General features: G+C 33.0%; 1 protein-coding gene and 1 pseudogene across 1 annotated transcript in view; both read left to right on the plus strand.

The window, feature by feature from the left end:
• LOC124438782 overlaps positions 1-17,156 on the plus strand; it is a 32,028-nt gene that overhangs the window by 8,237 nt on the left and 6,635 nt on the right. The gene's annotated exons all lie outside the window — the stretch shown is intronic.
• LOC124437987 lies at positions 1,769-15,878 on the plus strand (annotated as a pseudogene).

Below are 17,156 nucleotides of genomic sequence, written 5' to 3' on the forward strand. Positions count from 1 at the left end.
TAACGGTAAATAGCTATGTAACAACAAACTAATTCTGTGTACGTGTCACTTTTCTTAAATATTCTACCAAAAACCGTAATCTCTTCACTTGTATCTGGTGCATCGTTTTCTAACTTTGTGCAACTGAAAATAACGGTTCAAGCATGTGTGATAGTACTAGCAATACTCAAAAATCTTTAGACGAGATTAACGATTTGTCCGATATCCAAAAATAATGACGAGTACCTACGAATCATGGTGCTTCAGAGACTTGGGCATATTTTTATCGTACGGTAAAAAGAAACTTATAGCTTATTATATTGTCAAACCTGTAAAGAACACATATGCAATAGTATTGCGTATCTTTTGCTTTAAGGCAACAAATTCTTTCACGTCGTATGCATTAATGCTGAAATTGCGAAAAATGCTTGCCTAGAAAAAGAAGAGAGTTTTCGCTTAGAGTTATTAATCCTTTTAGCAGCTCATTTTACTTATTTTATTTATTTGCATTATTTATCCTAAGTGTAAATGGTCAAATCAAATGACGAATGAAAAAACAAGAACATTATCGTTTTCATTTTAAAGCTAAAATGTGCCAAATCAATGCAGTCTTTTTATTGTCTGCAAAAGAGGTTTATGGGAAAGCAATTGGCAAGAAGGAAATCAATGATACCACAATTCAAGATCCTCATTTATGTATGTTTTAATTTGAGGCTCTTAAGCAAGTTAAATTAAATAACCAAGCTGGATATTACATGGCCAGATTGCTATGAATTTTTATTGGATTTTACAATGTTATATAATTAACGATTGATACGCATAAAAAGGGTAACTTATTGAATTGGGGAAATTGGTAATATTTGATTAAAATGAGACTTTTATGTGAGGTTGTGACCATTTCCCAGTATTTCCTTTGTTGCAGCTTTGAAATTGTTCAAAGAAAATCTGTGTACGTTGAGGTTAATGATGACGAAGTCAAAGTTGTTGAATTTTTGTCTATTCAGGCTTAGTTGTGTTGCATTTTTCTTGAGACAAAAGATGGTATTATTTAAGCCACAAGCTGGCATTTATGAATTTCAGTCTTTTAAATAGTTAGCCAGATCTGTCTCTTTCAGTCATTTGTTCCTTGTTACGTCAAGATCTACATTCTCAGTTTATTTCCATTGATTCTATTATTGTAGTGTGTATAATTGGTGTGTATGGAACTTCAAAGTATGAATACTGCCGAGGGACTCCAGCTTATTAATTGCGTCCATGCATGTTTCGTTATTTTAATTGAATTCTTGTTTATTTTACCTTTAAATATTACAACATTGTATTAGTGCCGAGTAGAATGAGACTTATTTATTAAACTCAGGATTTGAACAAAGTTATTTTCCAGAATGCAGTCTATGTTTAAGGTTTTAACATGTTTGTAGACTCCGGGGACTCTGTAGCATGTTCATAAAAAAACTGAACGAAGTCACGGTCCATTCCTATCTCGAAATACGTTTTTCTAAACAAAATTAAAATCGACTTAAACAGAACATCTCTCCTTGTACCTAGTGCATTATATTTATCTGTCGTTATATTTTATAACTGTTTGGGACTCTTCCAATTCATTGACATGTTATCAATTAGGATCATGGGATTGAGACGAAAATCTTCACGACCATAATTAAAGATAAGTAAGGTAAGCCAGCTGGTAAATGCGGTTGAGTCTTCAGTGGTCTGGGGACAAGTAAGATGATTACATGAAACTTAATTCTTTTAAATGGAAACATCGCTTTTAAATGTTGGTTAGATGTTAGCAATAATATAAATAAATATTTACGAAATGAACTTACATGAAAATAGTTTTATAACCATTAAGCTAGTTAAGTAAAGGAGAAATACATTTTTATAGGTTTTATTATCTGTGGATTTTACAATGATTCACAGTTTGTTTATCATCAACCATTCAGGGTGAGTCGGTAGTGACCGTATGTATTGGTGTTATATTTGTTTGCTCTCAAAGCTCTTCTCTTGCTCTCAGCTCGTGATTATTATGAGAAGTACTTTACAATTATTTGAATGAGGTAAAATGAGATTAGTTTCAGTAAGATATTAAAGGAAAGCTTGAACAATGTCAGAAGCCAGTGAAGGTAGATTATGAGAAGTATCATGTGACAGGATTAATACCCAAAAAAATAAAGAATGTCATAAAAATCGTGAGATATTCCCTGATATCTGTAATTTTGATAGTCTTGAAGTCATTTAGATGATGCCATTTTGATGATTTCAGCTTCCTCAATTGTTTAGTTATCACAACTTTACACCAAATGGGTTACTGTGAGTCACTAGGTCATATGATGTTTTTCATGTACATTTAGGGATATATTTCTGGAAAAACATTGGAGAAGTGTTTTGGGACGCTCTGTTTGTGATTATTTCTTCGAAGCTCAAGGAAAGGTAAATGAATTTATGTGTAAATTGTTGTTTGTGCTTGTTTGGTTGAGAAGTTTTAAGGTACTTTCATGAACGGTTTTCATGTTATATTTTTCTGACAAAAATGCTCCTAAACAAATTAAATATCATCTTTTATGTTCAGGCTACTTCTCCAGAAGACATTCCTCCTGTAATTGCAACAGGATTCAGTTATCTCATCAGTATATTTCGCCATGATCTCTTCTTTGTTTCTGTTGTTGAAAATGAAGGTTTGTGTTTATATTAAGGTTAGTTAATGTTTTATTAATGTTTATTTTGAATCAATTGCCTCTAATCCAATCATGAGATTGATTGCTAGTTTTAATTTAAAAAGTATGCATTACATTGCAAAGAAGTGTTAACACTCAATAAAAGACATTGCATTAGGCATTCTTAGTGGTAGATAAAAATAATTTAGCCTTCATATCATTAACATGTGGTGAACACTTTCATGATTATTATTGTTGATGAATTGAAAACATTCCTTTCCAGTTCCACCTTTGTTTGTGATTGAATTTCTTCATCGAGTCGTTGACTTGATCAAAGAATATTTCTCTGACTATACTGAGACAATCATTAAAGAAAATTGTGTCATTGTATATGAGGTTTGAGATTAGTATATTTTGTAGAAAATCCAGCTGTTTGATAGATGAATTTCAATTTTTTTCTGTTGTGTGTGATGTAAAATATGATATTATATCTTTATATTCTTCAGTTATTGGAAGAGATGTTGGATAATGGATTCCCTCTTGCTACAGAGTCAAATGTCCTTAAAGAGTTAATAAGACCTCCTAGTATAGTTAGAAATGTTGTTAATAAAGTGACTGGAGATAGCAAGTAAGAACCTTCCTTATAGTAAACATACAAGCCATGTTTTTATGTAGTGATCTATATGTTGTTCATATAAGGATCAGATATAAATATAAAGCAAATCCGTAAAACCACTAAACATTTCTATATTTGCATTGTTATTTATATGCAACTTACTACAATATTTAGTTAAATTTAATTTAGTTTACACATTTATGATCATTCTACATATAATTTAAGTTAAATATTTCATATTTTCCTAGTATGAGCAGTCATCTCCCAACTGGTCAATTGTCCAATGTTCCATGGAGGAGAACTGGTGTAAAATATGCAAATAATGAGGTACGTAGCTATATTCACATTGTTCCATTAAGAAATTTGAAAGAAAATCCTTTTTTATACTTTGTTTTAGATGTAATGTGCTGAGTGAACTTTTTTCTTTTGTTAATTAGTTGTAATAAATATTGCTAATTAGTTGTTAGTTCTAATTATTCATAATTAGTTCAATTAATTCTAATTATCACAAATTAATCCTAAGTATTTCTAATTCTATTTATATTATAGATTTATTTTGATGTAGCCGAAAGCATTGATGCCATCATTGATAAACAGGTAACAACATTATAATACTGTGGATTTCTTGTTCACTTTGTTGAAAATGTATGACAAAAATATGTTTGTTGTTTTTGTTTGATGTTAAATTATAACTTAGGACATGTACAAACTAAAAAATTATGGCATGTTTAAATTTCTAGAATTTTCTGTTTTGTGTAGGGCTCCACCATATTTTCAGAAATATAAGGAACTGTAAGTGCCTTCCTTTTTTTATACTTTGTTATATGTACTTTCTAGTACAACATTTTAAAGATTTTTTCACCTTTTTTCAACTTTGTTCTTTCAGATTGACTGCAACTATAAATTATCTGGCATGCCTGGTATATTTATGATACTTTGTTATATCTCTAGATTGAAATTGAATTTATCTGTAGATTAAAGATTTCTATTAATTATAGATCTCAACATGTGTTTTACAAATCCTCGTATCCTTGAAGATGTCAGTTTTCATCCTTGTCTTCGCCTCAGAAGATGGGAGCTACGTAAGTGTGAATGTTGAATATGGATTGTCTCTGGTCGAAGTCAACACAAATTATTCTTAATATGACTAATAACAATTGGCTTTTTACATTGAACACTTTTCTTTCAAACTTGCACTAAAACCGCGTTCAAATGTCTGTGTATTTTAGTCTGAACGAATTTTGTCATTCGTCCCCCCGGATGGTCGTTTTCGTTTAATATCATATAACGTGGCAACCGGGTGGGTGTTTTAGCAGTTATATTTTCATGATGAAATTGTCTATTTTGATGGTATTTTTTGTTTTTTCTTTAGAGTAAATATTATACCATTGTTTGCAAAGCCTTGTGTCTTGTTTCAAGAGGTTTATCAACTGTTGAAATTATTTTAAAATATTTTTTATTGATTGAAATAAATTAAAGTGTTTGATTTTTCTACATTCGTCTTTTTCTTGGTTGTTTTAGGGCGGAAGTGGAAGATTTGAATTGTCGATAAGTTCAAAACCAGTTATGGGTAAAAATGTATGTATTTATAATCATGTCAATTTATTAAACTGCTGTTGCATCTTCTTGCATTTATAAACTTAAAGATATAACTAAACTAGTCCATTTTTTTCATACGTATTATCTCAAAGCATTTTGTATAAAACTAATTACATCGTCCTAACGTCATCATACCAAGTCAAATATTGTAAACATTAACTTTTTCAAAGTCTTTTCACTCAATGTTTCCATATCTTATTTAGATCGAGAATGTTGTCGTGACTGTTCCATTTCCTAAACAAGTTCTCAACCTTAACTTGACTACAAACGGTATAAACACTCATAAAATATTCAACATTACAGTCTGATGTTTCATTGCTCTTCATTGACGTTTCCCATCAACATTTATGACTTGTGTTCCATGTTTTCAGTTGGTACCTATTCATTTGATCCAATCAAAAAAGAGCTTTCTTGGGAGGTAGGTTCATGAGGAAATTGTCAAGATCACGTGGTTATGTGAATCTAACGTTACGTTAAACAATTTTAGATCGGTAAAATACAATCTCAGACATCGTCACCTAACATCAAAGGAAATGTAAGTAAAACTTGTTTTTCGTTTAATTTTTGCCCGTCTCAGTTGATTTACAGACGTCTTGTCATGTTTTTCAAGAAAATATTTTCAAATTTTCTGCATGCAGAGCAAGATCTCGCTTCACAACATTTTTTGCTCACGAAGTAAAGTAAGGTCGATCCTTCCAGTAACCATTCCTTGGTCACAAAGCAAGGTCGATCTTCCCAGTAACCATTCCTTGGTCACAAAGTAATGTCGATCTTCCCAGTAACCATTCCTTGGTCACAAAGTAAGGTCGATCTTCCCAGTAACCATTCCTTGGTCACAAAGTAAGGTTGATCTTCCCAGTAACCATTCCTTGGTCACAAAGGTCGATCTTCCCAGTAACCATTCCTTGGTCACAAAGTAAGGTCGATCTTCCCAGTAACCATTCCTTGGTCACAAAGTAAGGTCGATCCTTCCAGTAACCATTCCTTGGTCACAAAGTAAGGTCGATCTTCCCAGTAACCATTCCTTGGTCACAAAGTAATGTCGATCTTCCCAGTAACCATTCCTTGGTCACAAAGTAAGGTCGATCTTCCCAGTAACCATTCCTTGGTCACAAAGTAAGGTTGATCCTTCCAGTAACCATTCCTTGGTCACAAAGCAAGGTCGATCTTCCCAGTAACCATTCCTTGGTCACAAAGTAAGGTCGATCTTCCCAGTAACCATTCCTTGGTCACAAAGTAAGGTCGATCCTTCCAGTAACCATTCCTTGGTCACAAAGTAAGGTCGATCTTCCCAGTAACCATTCCTTGGTCACAAAGTAATGTCGATCTTCCCAGTAACCATTCCTTGGTCACAAAGTAAGGTCGATCTTCCCAGTAACCATTCCTTGGTCACAAAGTAAGGTTGATCCTTCCAGTAACCATTCCTTGGTCACAAAGCAAGGTCGATCTTCCCAGTAACCATTCCTTGGTCACAAAGTAAGGTCGATCTTCCCAGTAACCATTCCTTGGTCACAAAGTAAGGTCGATCCTTCCAGTAACCATTCCTTGGTCACAAAGCAAGGTCGATCTTCCCAGTAACCATTCCTTGGTCACAAAGTAATGTCGATCTTCCCAGTAACCATTCCTTGGTCACAAAGTAAGGTCGATCTTCCCAGTAACCATTCCTTGGTCACAAAGTAAGGTCGATCTTCCCAGTAACCATTCCTTGGTCACAAAGTAAGGTTGATCCTTCCAGTAACCATTCCTTGGTCACAAAGCAAGGTCGATCTTCCCAGTAACCATTCCTTGGTCACAAAGTAAGGTCGATCTTCCCAGTAACCATTCCTTGGTCACAAAGTAAGGTCGATCCTTCCAGTAACCATTCCTTGGTCACAAAGCAAGGTCGATCTTCCCAGTAACCATTCCTTGGTCACAAAGTAATGTCGATCTTCCCAGTAACCATTCCTTGGTCACAAAGTAAGGTCGATCTTCCCAGTAACCATTCCTTGGTCACAAAGTAATGTCGATCTTCCCAGTAACCATTCCTTGGTCACAAAGTAAGGTCGATATTCACAGGTTGCTATCACTGTAGTTATATTCTTAAATTGTATTCTCTTTTCTGATGATTGATACTATCCCCCTTCCACTTTGGTATTCACCTTTAAAGATCTGATTTCCTACCATAGTTAAACAACGTGGTGATGTGAGAATCGCTCTGATCTTTTTATGAAACTGTTCTCGTTTCATTTCGTCTTATGTTACTTGTTGTCAAATTCTTGCTTTATGTTGGTTTTCTGTAGTTTACTGCTTCTTATCATAATCTTTGTTTATTTTTCTTGTTTTTTTATGAAAAGAATTAATGCATATCTCCATAATCTTTTAATTTCTTTCTTTTTGTCTAATTTCCAATGTTTATATTTCAGATATCTTTAAAAAGCGATGTTCCACCTTCGTAAAAAACACCAACTGAATTCGTAAGTGGTTTTTTACTGAGTAACGTATATAAAACGAGTTATAATTGGATGATATACTAAAATAATTCCCAAACCAAACGTTCTCTATGATACAAAGTTAACATAACTTCCCTCAGACATGATTTATTTATCAATACTCCTTAATCATAAACATGCAACAGCCTGCAACAGTAAATCATAAATCGTAAACAGCCTGCATCATAAATTTGTAGAAACCTGTCTCCCTTTCGCCTTCTTTCATCGGTAGCATTCTTTTCTTTAGTTAAATTTAAAAATATATTCATTTGCCGCTTTGGGATTGAAAGTAGGTAGACGGGATGTACATGGGGAGGTAGGGACAGTTTGCATGGTTTGTTGTGTGTGTAGGGGTACACTTTGCATGGTTTGTTGTGTATGTAGGGGTACACTTTGCATGGCTTGTTGTGTATGTAGGGGTACACTTTGCATGGTTAGTTGTGTATGTAGGGGTACACTTTGCATGGTTTGATGTGTATGTAGGGGTACACTTTGCATAGTTTGATGTACACATTAGGGTACACTTTGCATGGTTTGTTGTGTATGGAGTATAATGATATACAATGTGTAATGATGTACATGGTTTGTTGTGTATGGAGTATAATGATTTTGTATGATGTACACATAAGGGTACACTTTGCATGATTTGTTGTGTATGTAGGGGTACACTTTGCATGGTTTGTTGTGTATGTAGGGGTACACTTTGCATGGTTTGTTGTGTATGTAGGGGTACACTTTGCATGGTTTGATGTATGTAGCAGCACACTTTGCATGGTTTGTTGTGTATGTAGGGTACACTTTGCATGGTATGTTGTGTATGTAGGGGTACACTTTGCATGGTTTGTTGTGTGTAGGGGTTACACTTTGCATGGCTTGTTATGTATATAGGGTACACTTTGCATGGTTTGTTGTGAATGTAGGTACACTTTGCATGGTTTGATGTGTATGTAGGGTACACTTTGCATAGTTTGATGTACACATAAGGGTACACTTTGCATGGTTTGTTGTGTATGGAGTATAATGATGTTGTATGATGTACACATAAGGGTACACTTTGCATGATTTGTTGTGTATGTAGGGGTACACTTTGCATGGTTTGTTGTGTATGTAGGGTACACTTTGCATGGTTTGTTGTGTATGTAGGGTACACTTTGCATGGTTTGATGTGTATGTAGCAGTACACTTTGCATGGTTTGTTGTGTATGTAGGGGTACACTTTGCATGGTATGTTGTATATGTAGGGGTACACTTTGCATGGTTTGTTGTACAAATTGGTGTTCATTTTAATCTTGAACAGATGACTTGAGTCCAACTAATGTTATATGGTTTCTGATGTAATTTAGAACTACAAGCTATTAAAGGAGTAAAGACACAACAGCTTGACGGTATAAGATAAGAACATAAAATTTTGTTAAATAAAAGCACAACACAACATTTACGCATGGTTGAAAATTCGCGAATCTCCTTCCTAATCCTTCGACAGGACAAATTTTGATTAGCTTTCGAAAAGATAATTCAAGTTGTTGTGTATTTTTCAACATGCATGTATGCATGTTACAAGTCGGGACTTCTTGCATATAATCCCCACACTAAAAATATATCATGTATTGCGAATGCATTGGCATTGGAGCTTTACCGTTGGAGAAAAAAAAAAGTTGTGAATGCAATCTTCAACTACACTGAACGATAAAAATGCGTCAATGCAGCAATACTGAACACGCAAAGAAGTTATGTTATATTGCAGCACGTTATATTCAGAGAAAAATTTCACCTGGAGCAACTGTGCAGTCACTGTGAGTGCAGTGTGCAATGTCAAAAAGGAAACCGTTCTAATTTTAGAAGGGAGGAAATATCTTACTTGTTAAAGGCATTAATACCAAATCGGAATCAAGCTTTAGATGGTTTGTTACTACAAGCTGAAAATTTTATACATTTTGCCCAAAAAATTAGTATGGTTTGTTGTTTAATATTGCTTTAATTCTTGTTATTTTTCTAGTGTTACATGGCTGCTTTAAGCATATGGAGTTGCTGGTCCAAACAAGAAGTTGACATTCCACTATTCAACGTGGCTACAATTCTTTCCGTTTTTCTGGTGTTACTTGAGTACTTAGAGCGTATGGATTTCCTAAACGTATGTAAAGAATTTGATTTTTGTTCATAATATATTGTGTTCCAGTCGCAAGTTGGGTATTGTTTCTAACTTTCTAAGAGATTTTTCGATCAAAAATTTTATCTGCTGTGAACATTTCTAATTATGTTCTTCCTAAAAATAAATTTCTGTCTGCGGAAACTGATCATTCAGTTTATCAACTTGTTGTTTCATTCTCAAAAACTCTAAACGATCGTATTTTCCATTACGAGGCAGCTGCCTGGCTGTTTTGAATATCGTATGATTTCTACGATTTTTTATTGAATTTTCTAATAAAACATGGCGTATCATAACACAGTATGTTATCATTTTATGAAATTTGATTGGTAGGATCGACAGTCATCATTGATTTACCTGCAAACATTTGTACATAATTCCTGCTAATTGAGATTTTATATCATTTAAGAGGAAGACATTTTACATCAAAGTTGCACTATAAAAAGTAAGTTTCATATATAAGTTCTAACATTATTGTAATTTTGAAGATTTTAAGAAAAATTCAAAGTACATCAGTGAAACAATAAATTATGGTGAGAAAATAAAATACTCACTGTTTTATATCATTTATTTTAACGTGCTTTTCATATAAATTTAGCTTGACAAAACGGAAGATACTTGAACTTATCTATTTGATTATCTACACTATAGTCACAAAAATTGTGTTCAAAATGAAAGGACTTAAAATATCAAAAAACTGTAAAGTTTTTAAAATGTGAAGAAAGCGTCAAATTTTTCCACCAAGTTGCTATGTCAACATTGTGTAAACTTTATCATTTGTTGTTTAATTGTTGCTTTATTGCATTTTTACTCATATTTTTCATTAAGTTTAATGTCTTAAAGCTTTAATAATCGTATAACAGTCGTAGTTAACATGAAAAAAAGCATTTTTAATCTTTTAACATTATAATAGAAGCTCGTAACTATTTTTGTGGTGAGTCACAGGCAATATTTACTGTCAGCCAACTTCCAAGGTTGATAACTAACCACAGTTGCATACACTTATTTATTTAATTTGAACAATAGCATTTTGATCATAGTCTCTTATGGCTAAATTCCGTCCTAAATTTTCATCGTCTTTTTTCTTTGATTTTTTTTCAGACGGAAGTAAAAACGGTGAAGAAATTAAAGTTATATTGCAACACTTGAAAACAAGAGAATTACGTGTAAGTTTTTTCAATCCTGGGTGGGGTGTATTCTTGTCAATATTAAAAAATGGGACACATTCATAGTTTGAATTTTCATGATCTTCTCCAAACTCATCGGAGTTACTTCTATGTACAAATCCTTCGATGATATCTATTGCAGTGAACAATTTTATTGGGAAAAATATAAAAATATAGATGCGATAACTATGAAGTAATTCCATGGAATTGGGAGTCTTTTTGTTGCGTTTTTAACCACAAGTAAGGTTACGGATATGGTTGGACTAAATCTCGTTGAGAACAAGTTTTCAAGATTGTCTATGACGAGTGAATAGACCTTCATACAGTTATGCGTCATGTGAACTTATTTGTTGGAATGAAGTGGATTTGATGTTTTTTTTATTAGCCACTGCTTGGTCTATTCCATTCAATCAGCATATCCAAATTAATAATTTTTCTCGTAATACTTTTTTATTTTCTACAGTTATGAAACGTTTTTATAATTTGTTAATAAACAAGCGTTTACAAAGCGATTGCAAGAACGAGTAAGAAAGCATGGAGAAAATGAACGATCATTTATCTTCTATAAGAGCTCACCATGGACTCATATTGGCAGCGGTTTTCGTATAATAGATCATATGGCTAAAATATGATGAAAAATGCAATAAAGAGAAAGTAAATTCCAGTTTATGGTTTAGAAAATGAAATATTTATCTTTTCTGTTTCGCTGTTTGGACCAAATTTATGGTGATGTATGTGATGAATAATCGACTGTTTTCTGTGTTTCCTCTAATGTATTTGCTTATGTCTCACACCAAAGACATTTTCGAAAGCATTTGCGTGTGAAATTTAATCTACGCCCTTTCAAAAATCCACCAATCTTCGCCATTAAGGGTCACCAGGTCACTATATCTTTCTGTGTCTTCTCAAATTTAGAAAATTTATGTAGGTATGAGAACTTGCAAAACAAGTCATTCTTGTTGTTTTGATGCTTGTAGACAGACGGTAGTAAAAACGGTGAAGAAGTCAACAGTGCTGAATTACTTGAAGACCGAAGATGTTTTGTAAGTTTGGCAGGCTTAGTTGTTTTGTACTCTCATCAATAGTGAATATTAAAAACCGGAACGCTTTAAAACGTAAGGTTGAATTTTGCGGATTTTTTCATTTATTAGAAAATTCATTGTGTCAGAAGTTAAATTTGATCACATAAAGCCTGTCTTTCTTCCTTATTTATATGTCTATTTTCCGAGTACAAATCTTCAGATTATTTTTAACAGGATAGTTCTTTGCAACTCACCGGAATCAAAGTGAAGATTATTTAGGCAATAACAATTCAAACTAAAACCATTTCATAATAATTTGTGTATTTCTTGTACAGTTTTTATTCTCTAGTCAAATGCAGAATTTCGATTTCCATAAAACAAGGCAATAACATAGGTTTTTACTTTGTTAACGTGTATTCATGACAAGAGTGGTATGATATACTTGGCAGGAAGAGCACACGCAAGCAAATTTTCTTATGAAAAAGAATATGCTTGGAAATGACTTCAATACTTAGAGTTATAGGCTGATAAGTTTATTTCATAAACGTAAAGCACCTTATTGATGAGAATTAGAAGAATCAACCTTTTGAGATAGTTTATCATTAACCAATTATCTATGCTGCATTACTGCAATCTCGAATAGATTAAATGCAACTTTTATCAAATGAATATCTTTTGAAGCTTCCAAAGATTTAATCATGCGCTTTTTCCGTATACTATCTAACTAAGGCCGACGGATTATAAGAATTTGATTCTTGGTGCGTCTTGTGATTTTCTTTTGGCACAGATTCATTGCGCTGTAGACCTGAACTTTGTGGTTTATAATAAGTTTGTCATGTAAGCTGCAATTTACAATGCATTGCGACGTGTGGGTGCCTCCCTATTTGGAAGCTACATACGAATTAAGATTGGACTGCACCGAGGGCTTTGTACTACGAGACATGTTAAAATTTTTTGATCCTGGTCAACCTCATATACTTCTATATTAAAAAAACTGGCGCCTTTATTTTGTTGTTTGGTTTTCTTTCCTAGAAAAATCATTACTTACTACAAATTCATCAATAAAACGCTGAGGTTTTTTCAAAGCACGTTTCGGTATTGACGCATCTTTGTTTATGCATGCGCAATTTTCGTCAAATATTTATTAGACACGAGTTAGAGCAAATGTCCCAATTTATAAATATATTTATATGTTTAAATCTGGACACATTTGTAGTTTGATTGAATTTTTATGATCTTCTCCAAACTCATCGGAGTTACTTCTATGTACAAATCCTCCGATGATAAGTATAACAGTGAACAATTTTATTGGGAAAAATAAAAATATATATAAATGCGATAACTATACAGTAATTCCATGGAATTGGGAGTTTTTTGTTGCGTTTTTAACCACAAGTAAGGTTACGGATATCGTTGGGACTAAATCTCGTTGATAACAAGTTTTCAAGATTGTCTATGACGAGTGAAGAGACCTTCATATAGTTATGCGTCACGTGAATTTATTTGTTCAAATGAAGTGGATTTGATGTTTTTTTATTAGCCACTGCTTGGTCTATTCCATTCAATCAGCATATCCAAATTAATTTTTCTCGTAATACTTTTTTATTTTCTACAGTTATGAAACGTTTAATAATTTGTTAATAAACAAGCGTTTGCAAAACGATTACAAGAACGAGTAAGAAAGCATAGACAAAATGAATGATCATTTATCTTCTATAAGAGCTCACCATGGACTCATATTGTCAGCGGTTTTCGTATAATGGATCATATGCTAAAATATGGTGAAAAATGCGATAAAGAGAATGTAAATTCCAGTTGAATGGTTTAGAAAATGAAATATTTATCTTTTCTTTTTCGTTGTTTGGACCAAATTTATGGTGATGTATGTGATGAATAACCGACTGTTTTTTGTGTTTCTTCTAATGTATTTGCTTATTGCTCACACCAAAGACATTTTTGAAAGCATTTGCGTGTAAAATTTAAACTACGCCCTTTCAAAACTCCTCCAATCTCCGCCACCAAGGGTCGCCAGGTCACTATATCTTGCTGTGATCTTTTCAAACTGAGAAAATTTATGTAGGTATGAGGAGTTGCAAAACAAGTCAGTCTTGTTGTTTTGATCCTTGTAGTCAGACGGTAGTAAAAACGGTGAAGAAGTCAATAGTGTTGAATTACTTGAAGACCGGCGAATTTTTTGTAAGTTTTTCAGACTTAGTTGTATTGTACTCTCATCAATAGTCAATATTAAAAACCGGAACGCTTTAAAACGTAAGGTTGAATTTTACAGATTTTTTCATTTATTAGAAAATTCATTGTGTCAGAAGTTAAATTTGTTCACATAAAGCTTGTCTTTCTTCCTTATTTATATGTCTATTTTCCGAGTGCAAATCTTCTGATTATATTTTTGACAGGATAATTCTTTGAAACTCACCGGAATCAAAGTAAAAATTATTTAGGCAATAACAATTCAAACTAAAACCATTTCATAATAATTGGTATATTTTTGTACAGTTTTTATTCTCTAGCCAAGATGCCGATTTTTGATTTCCAAAAAACAAGGCAATAACATAGGTTTTTACTTTGTTAACGTGTATTCATGACAAGAGTGGTATGATATACGTGGCAGGAAGAGCACACGCAAGCTAATTTTCTTATGAAAAAGAATATGATTGGAAATGATTTCAATACTTAGAGTTATATGCTGATAAGTTTATTGCATAAAGGTAAAGCACCTTATTGATGAGAATCAATCTTTTAAGATAGTTTATCATTAACCAATTATCTATGCTGCATTACTGCAATCTCGAATAGATTAAATGCAAATTTTATCAAATGTATATCTTTTGAAGCTTCCAAAGATTTAATCATGTGCTTTTTCCGTATACTATCTAACTAAGGCCAACGGATTATAAGAATTTGATTCTTGGTACGTCTTGTAATTCTCTTTTGACACAGATTCATCGCGCTGTAGACCTGAACTTTGGGCTTTATAATAAGTTTGTCATGTAAGTTGCAATTTACAATGCATTGTGACGTGTGGGTACCTCCCTATTTGGAAACTACATACGAATTAAAATTGGACTGCACCGAGGGCTTTGTACTACGAGACATTTTAAAATTTTTTGATCCTGGTCCACCTCATATACTTCTATATTAAAAAAATAGGCGCCTTTATTTTGTTGTTTGGTTTTCTTTCCTAGAAAAATCATTATTTACTTCAATTTCAACAATAAAACTCTAAGGATTTTTCAAAGCACGTTTATGTATTGACGCATCTTCCTTCATGCATGCGCAATTTTGCTGAAATATGTATTAGACACGAGCTAGAGCAAATGTCCCAATTTATGTATATTAATCTACGACTATGTAACTATATGCAAGACAGGTATTTTACATAGTTTGATGGCTCTGATCTGACGAGAACAAAAATGGTAAAGAAATCAAAATTTGTGACACCGTTAACTCAAAGATCGTCACATTGATTGTAAATTTTCCAGTCTTTGTTGTATTGTTTTCTTCTTCGCGTGTTTCAACACCTGTGTATAAAAATACTAGGAAAAAAGATACTCAAAAGAAATTAGACGAAAGTTTTTAATGCAAAATACTATATTCAAATTCAAGTTGTCACATTTTGCGTTGTCTTCATATGCTAAATAATGTATTGTCTTGATGAGTGACTTTCGTGACTGTGGGATTGGGGGTTTGCAACGTGTAATTACCGACAAACATGTGGTTGGTTTATAAATCTTGATAAATACTTTGCATGACGTTGCAAAAGTAAGTCGTTCCAGACTTTTCCTGCGACTGACAAGCTCCATAAAAAGGAGCATTTTGCCTACTTTAAACAGCCTTAAAATTGGAGCGTTTTGAGAAACTTAAAATGTTTTTTACTGATACGGTGGAAATCACTCCTAAATTCAATGTTGCTGAAATGGGCACTTGAATGAATTAATTAAATTACGAAACTTATGGGGGGTGGGTGGTATTAAAGCATTCATTATTGAGAATTGATTTACCTTCAATTTGCAAAAATGCCCTATCTTTAACCTATTGGTATATAACACCCTACACACACTCTACATACATGTTATTCAGATCTCTCATTTGCTTGCTTTAAACTTCCATAAATGAATTCCCTCTATTGTAATTTTGAAACTAAAGAGTGGACTAAGTAAAGCTCATAATTTTGTCTTATATAGTTAAACAGTTAACTTTGATGTTTGGCGCATAAAAATACGTACAATAAAGAAAAGTTTGCTGTTCACATGAAGAACATTGGAGAACTTAGATAAATTTTTGCGTGACTACTAGAAGAGATCTAGCTTTCACGGTTCCAGCAGTTATGGAGAACTTGGACAAAGGGAATTGTTCTATGAATAATGGCGATTATGAAACGGCTATTGAACAGTACAAAAATTGTGTAGAATTTGCAGACGAGAACAGCATCAAAATGATGGCATATTTTGGTCTTGGTAACGCTTACACCCTCTCTAATGTATTTGATGAAGCAACGAAATATTTTAATCATTGTTTGAATCTTTCTTCTGAAGTCAGTTGTAAATATTTTGAACATCAAGTGTACCTTGGCTTGCGGAGTATTTGTTCTACCACTGAAAGGTTGGAGAACGGCATGAAGAAAGAAGAAATGGTCTGTCTTTGTCATATTGCATTGGGAGGATTAAATAAGTTACTTGAAAATTAAGACAAATCCTTGGAGCATTACAGGAAAGGATTCTCTCTGATTGAAAGTCAAGAGCTAGAAGACGAAATGCAAAGTTTACAACTGGAAGACAGTGAACAAGAACAACATCATCGAATGCAGCGACAAAAAAATGTCAGAAAAGGTGGTATTAACGTTAGTAAAGATTTTGTCAACTGTAACATGAAGAACTTGTCAATTGTTACTTCAGCTGGAATTGTGAATGGAGTGTTAACTGTTTATTGGGAATTAGCTGAACTGTTTGATAAACTTGAAGAACGGAGGGATGCAATAGATGTTTATGAAATATATCTTCATATCGTCAACAATGATAAAGATATAGCAAAACAAAAGAATGTTATGGAACGTCTGATACGATTATATGAGGAAGAAGGACATGATTTGCAAAGGGATTCGATGAAAGAGAAGTTACATGAAGTTGACAAAATTATAGGTACAAAATGCAAATAAATTCAACATGATTAAGATTAAAATTTTGTTTCTAATTGACTAATATTTTAAGTTTTGGGTTAAGAACTTGACAATCCTTCATTTAAAATTTTTTCAGCGCTTATGCAAATTTTGAAAAGAATTACTTGTCATTCTTTGAAAAAATCTGTTTTTTGTTTCTTTTTATTGAACATAAAAATATTACTACAGGTAGAGTAAAAACTTGGCAGGGTGTGTATCTGTATTTTTCTAATCTGTAGTCATATTGTATTATATTCATTAATTTTTTGTTATCAACTATCCTCTCTAACGCTCTTGCTAGAACTGTTTTCTTGAACAGGTGGTTTATGATATAAT

This window comes from Xenia sp. Carnegie-2017, unplaced genomic scaffold (genome assembly GCF_021976095.1).
Source record: "Xenia sp. Carnegie-2017 unplaced genomic scaffold, XeniaSp_v1 HiC_scaffold_19, whole genome shotgun sequence".
NCBI lineage: Eukaryota > Metazoa > Cnidaria > Anthozoa > Malacalcyonacea > Xeniidae > Xenia > Xenia sp. Carnegie-2017.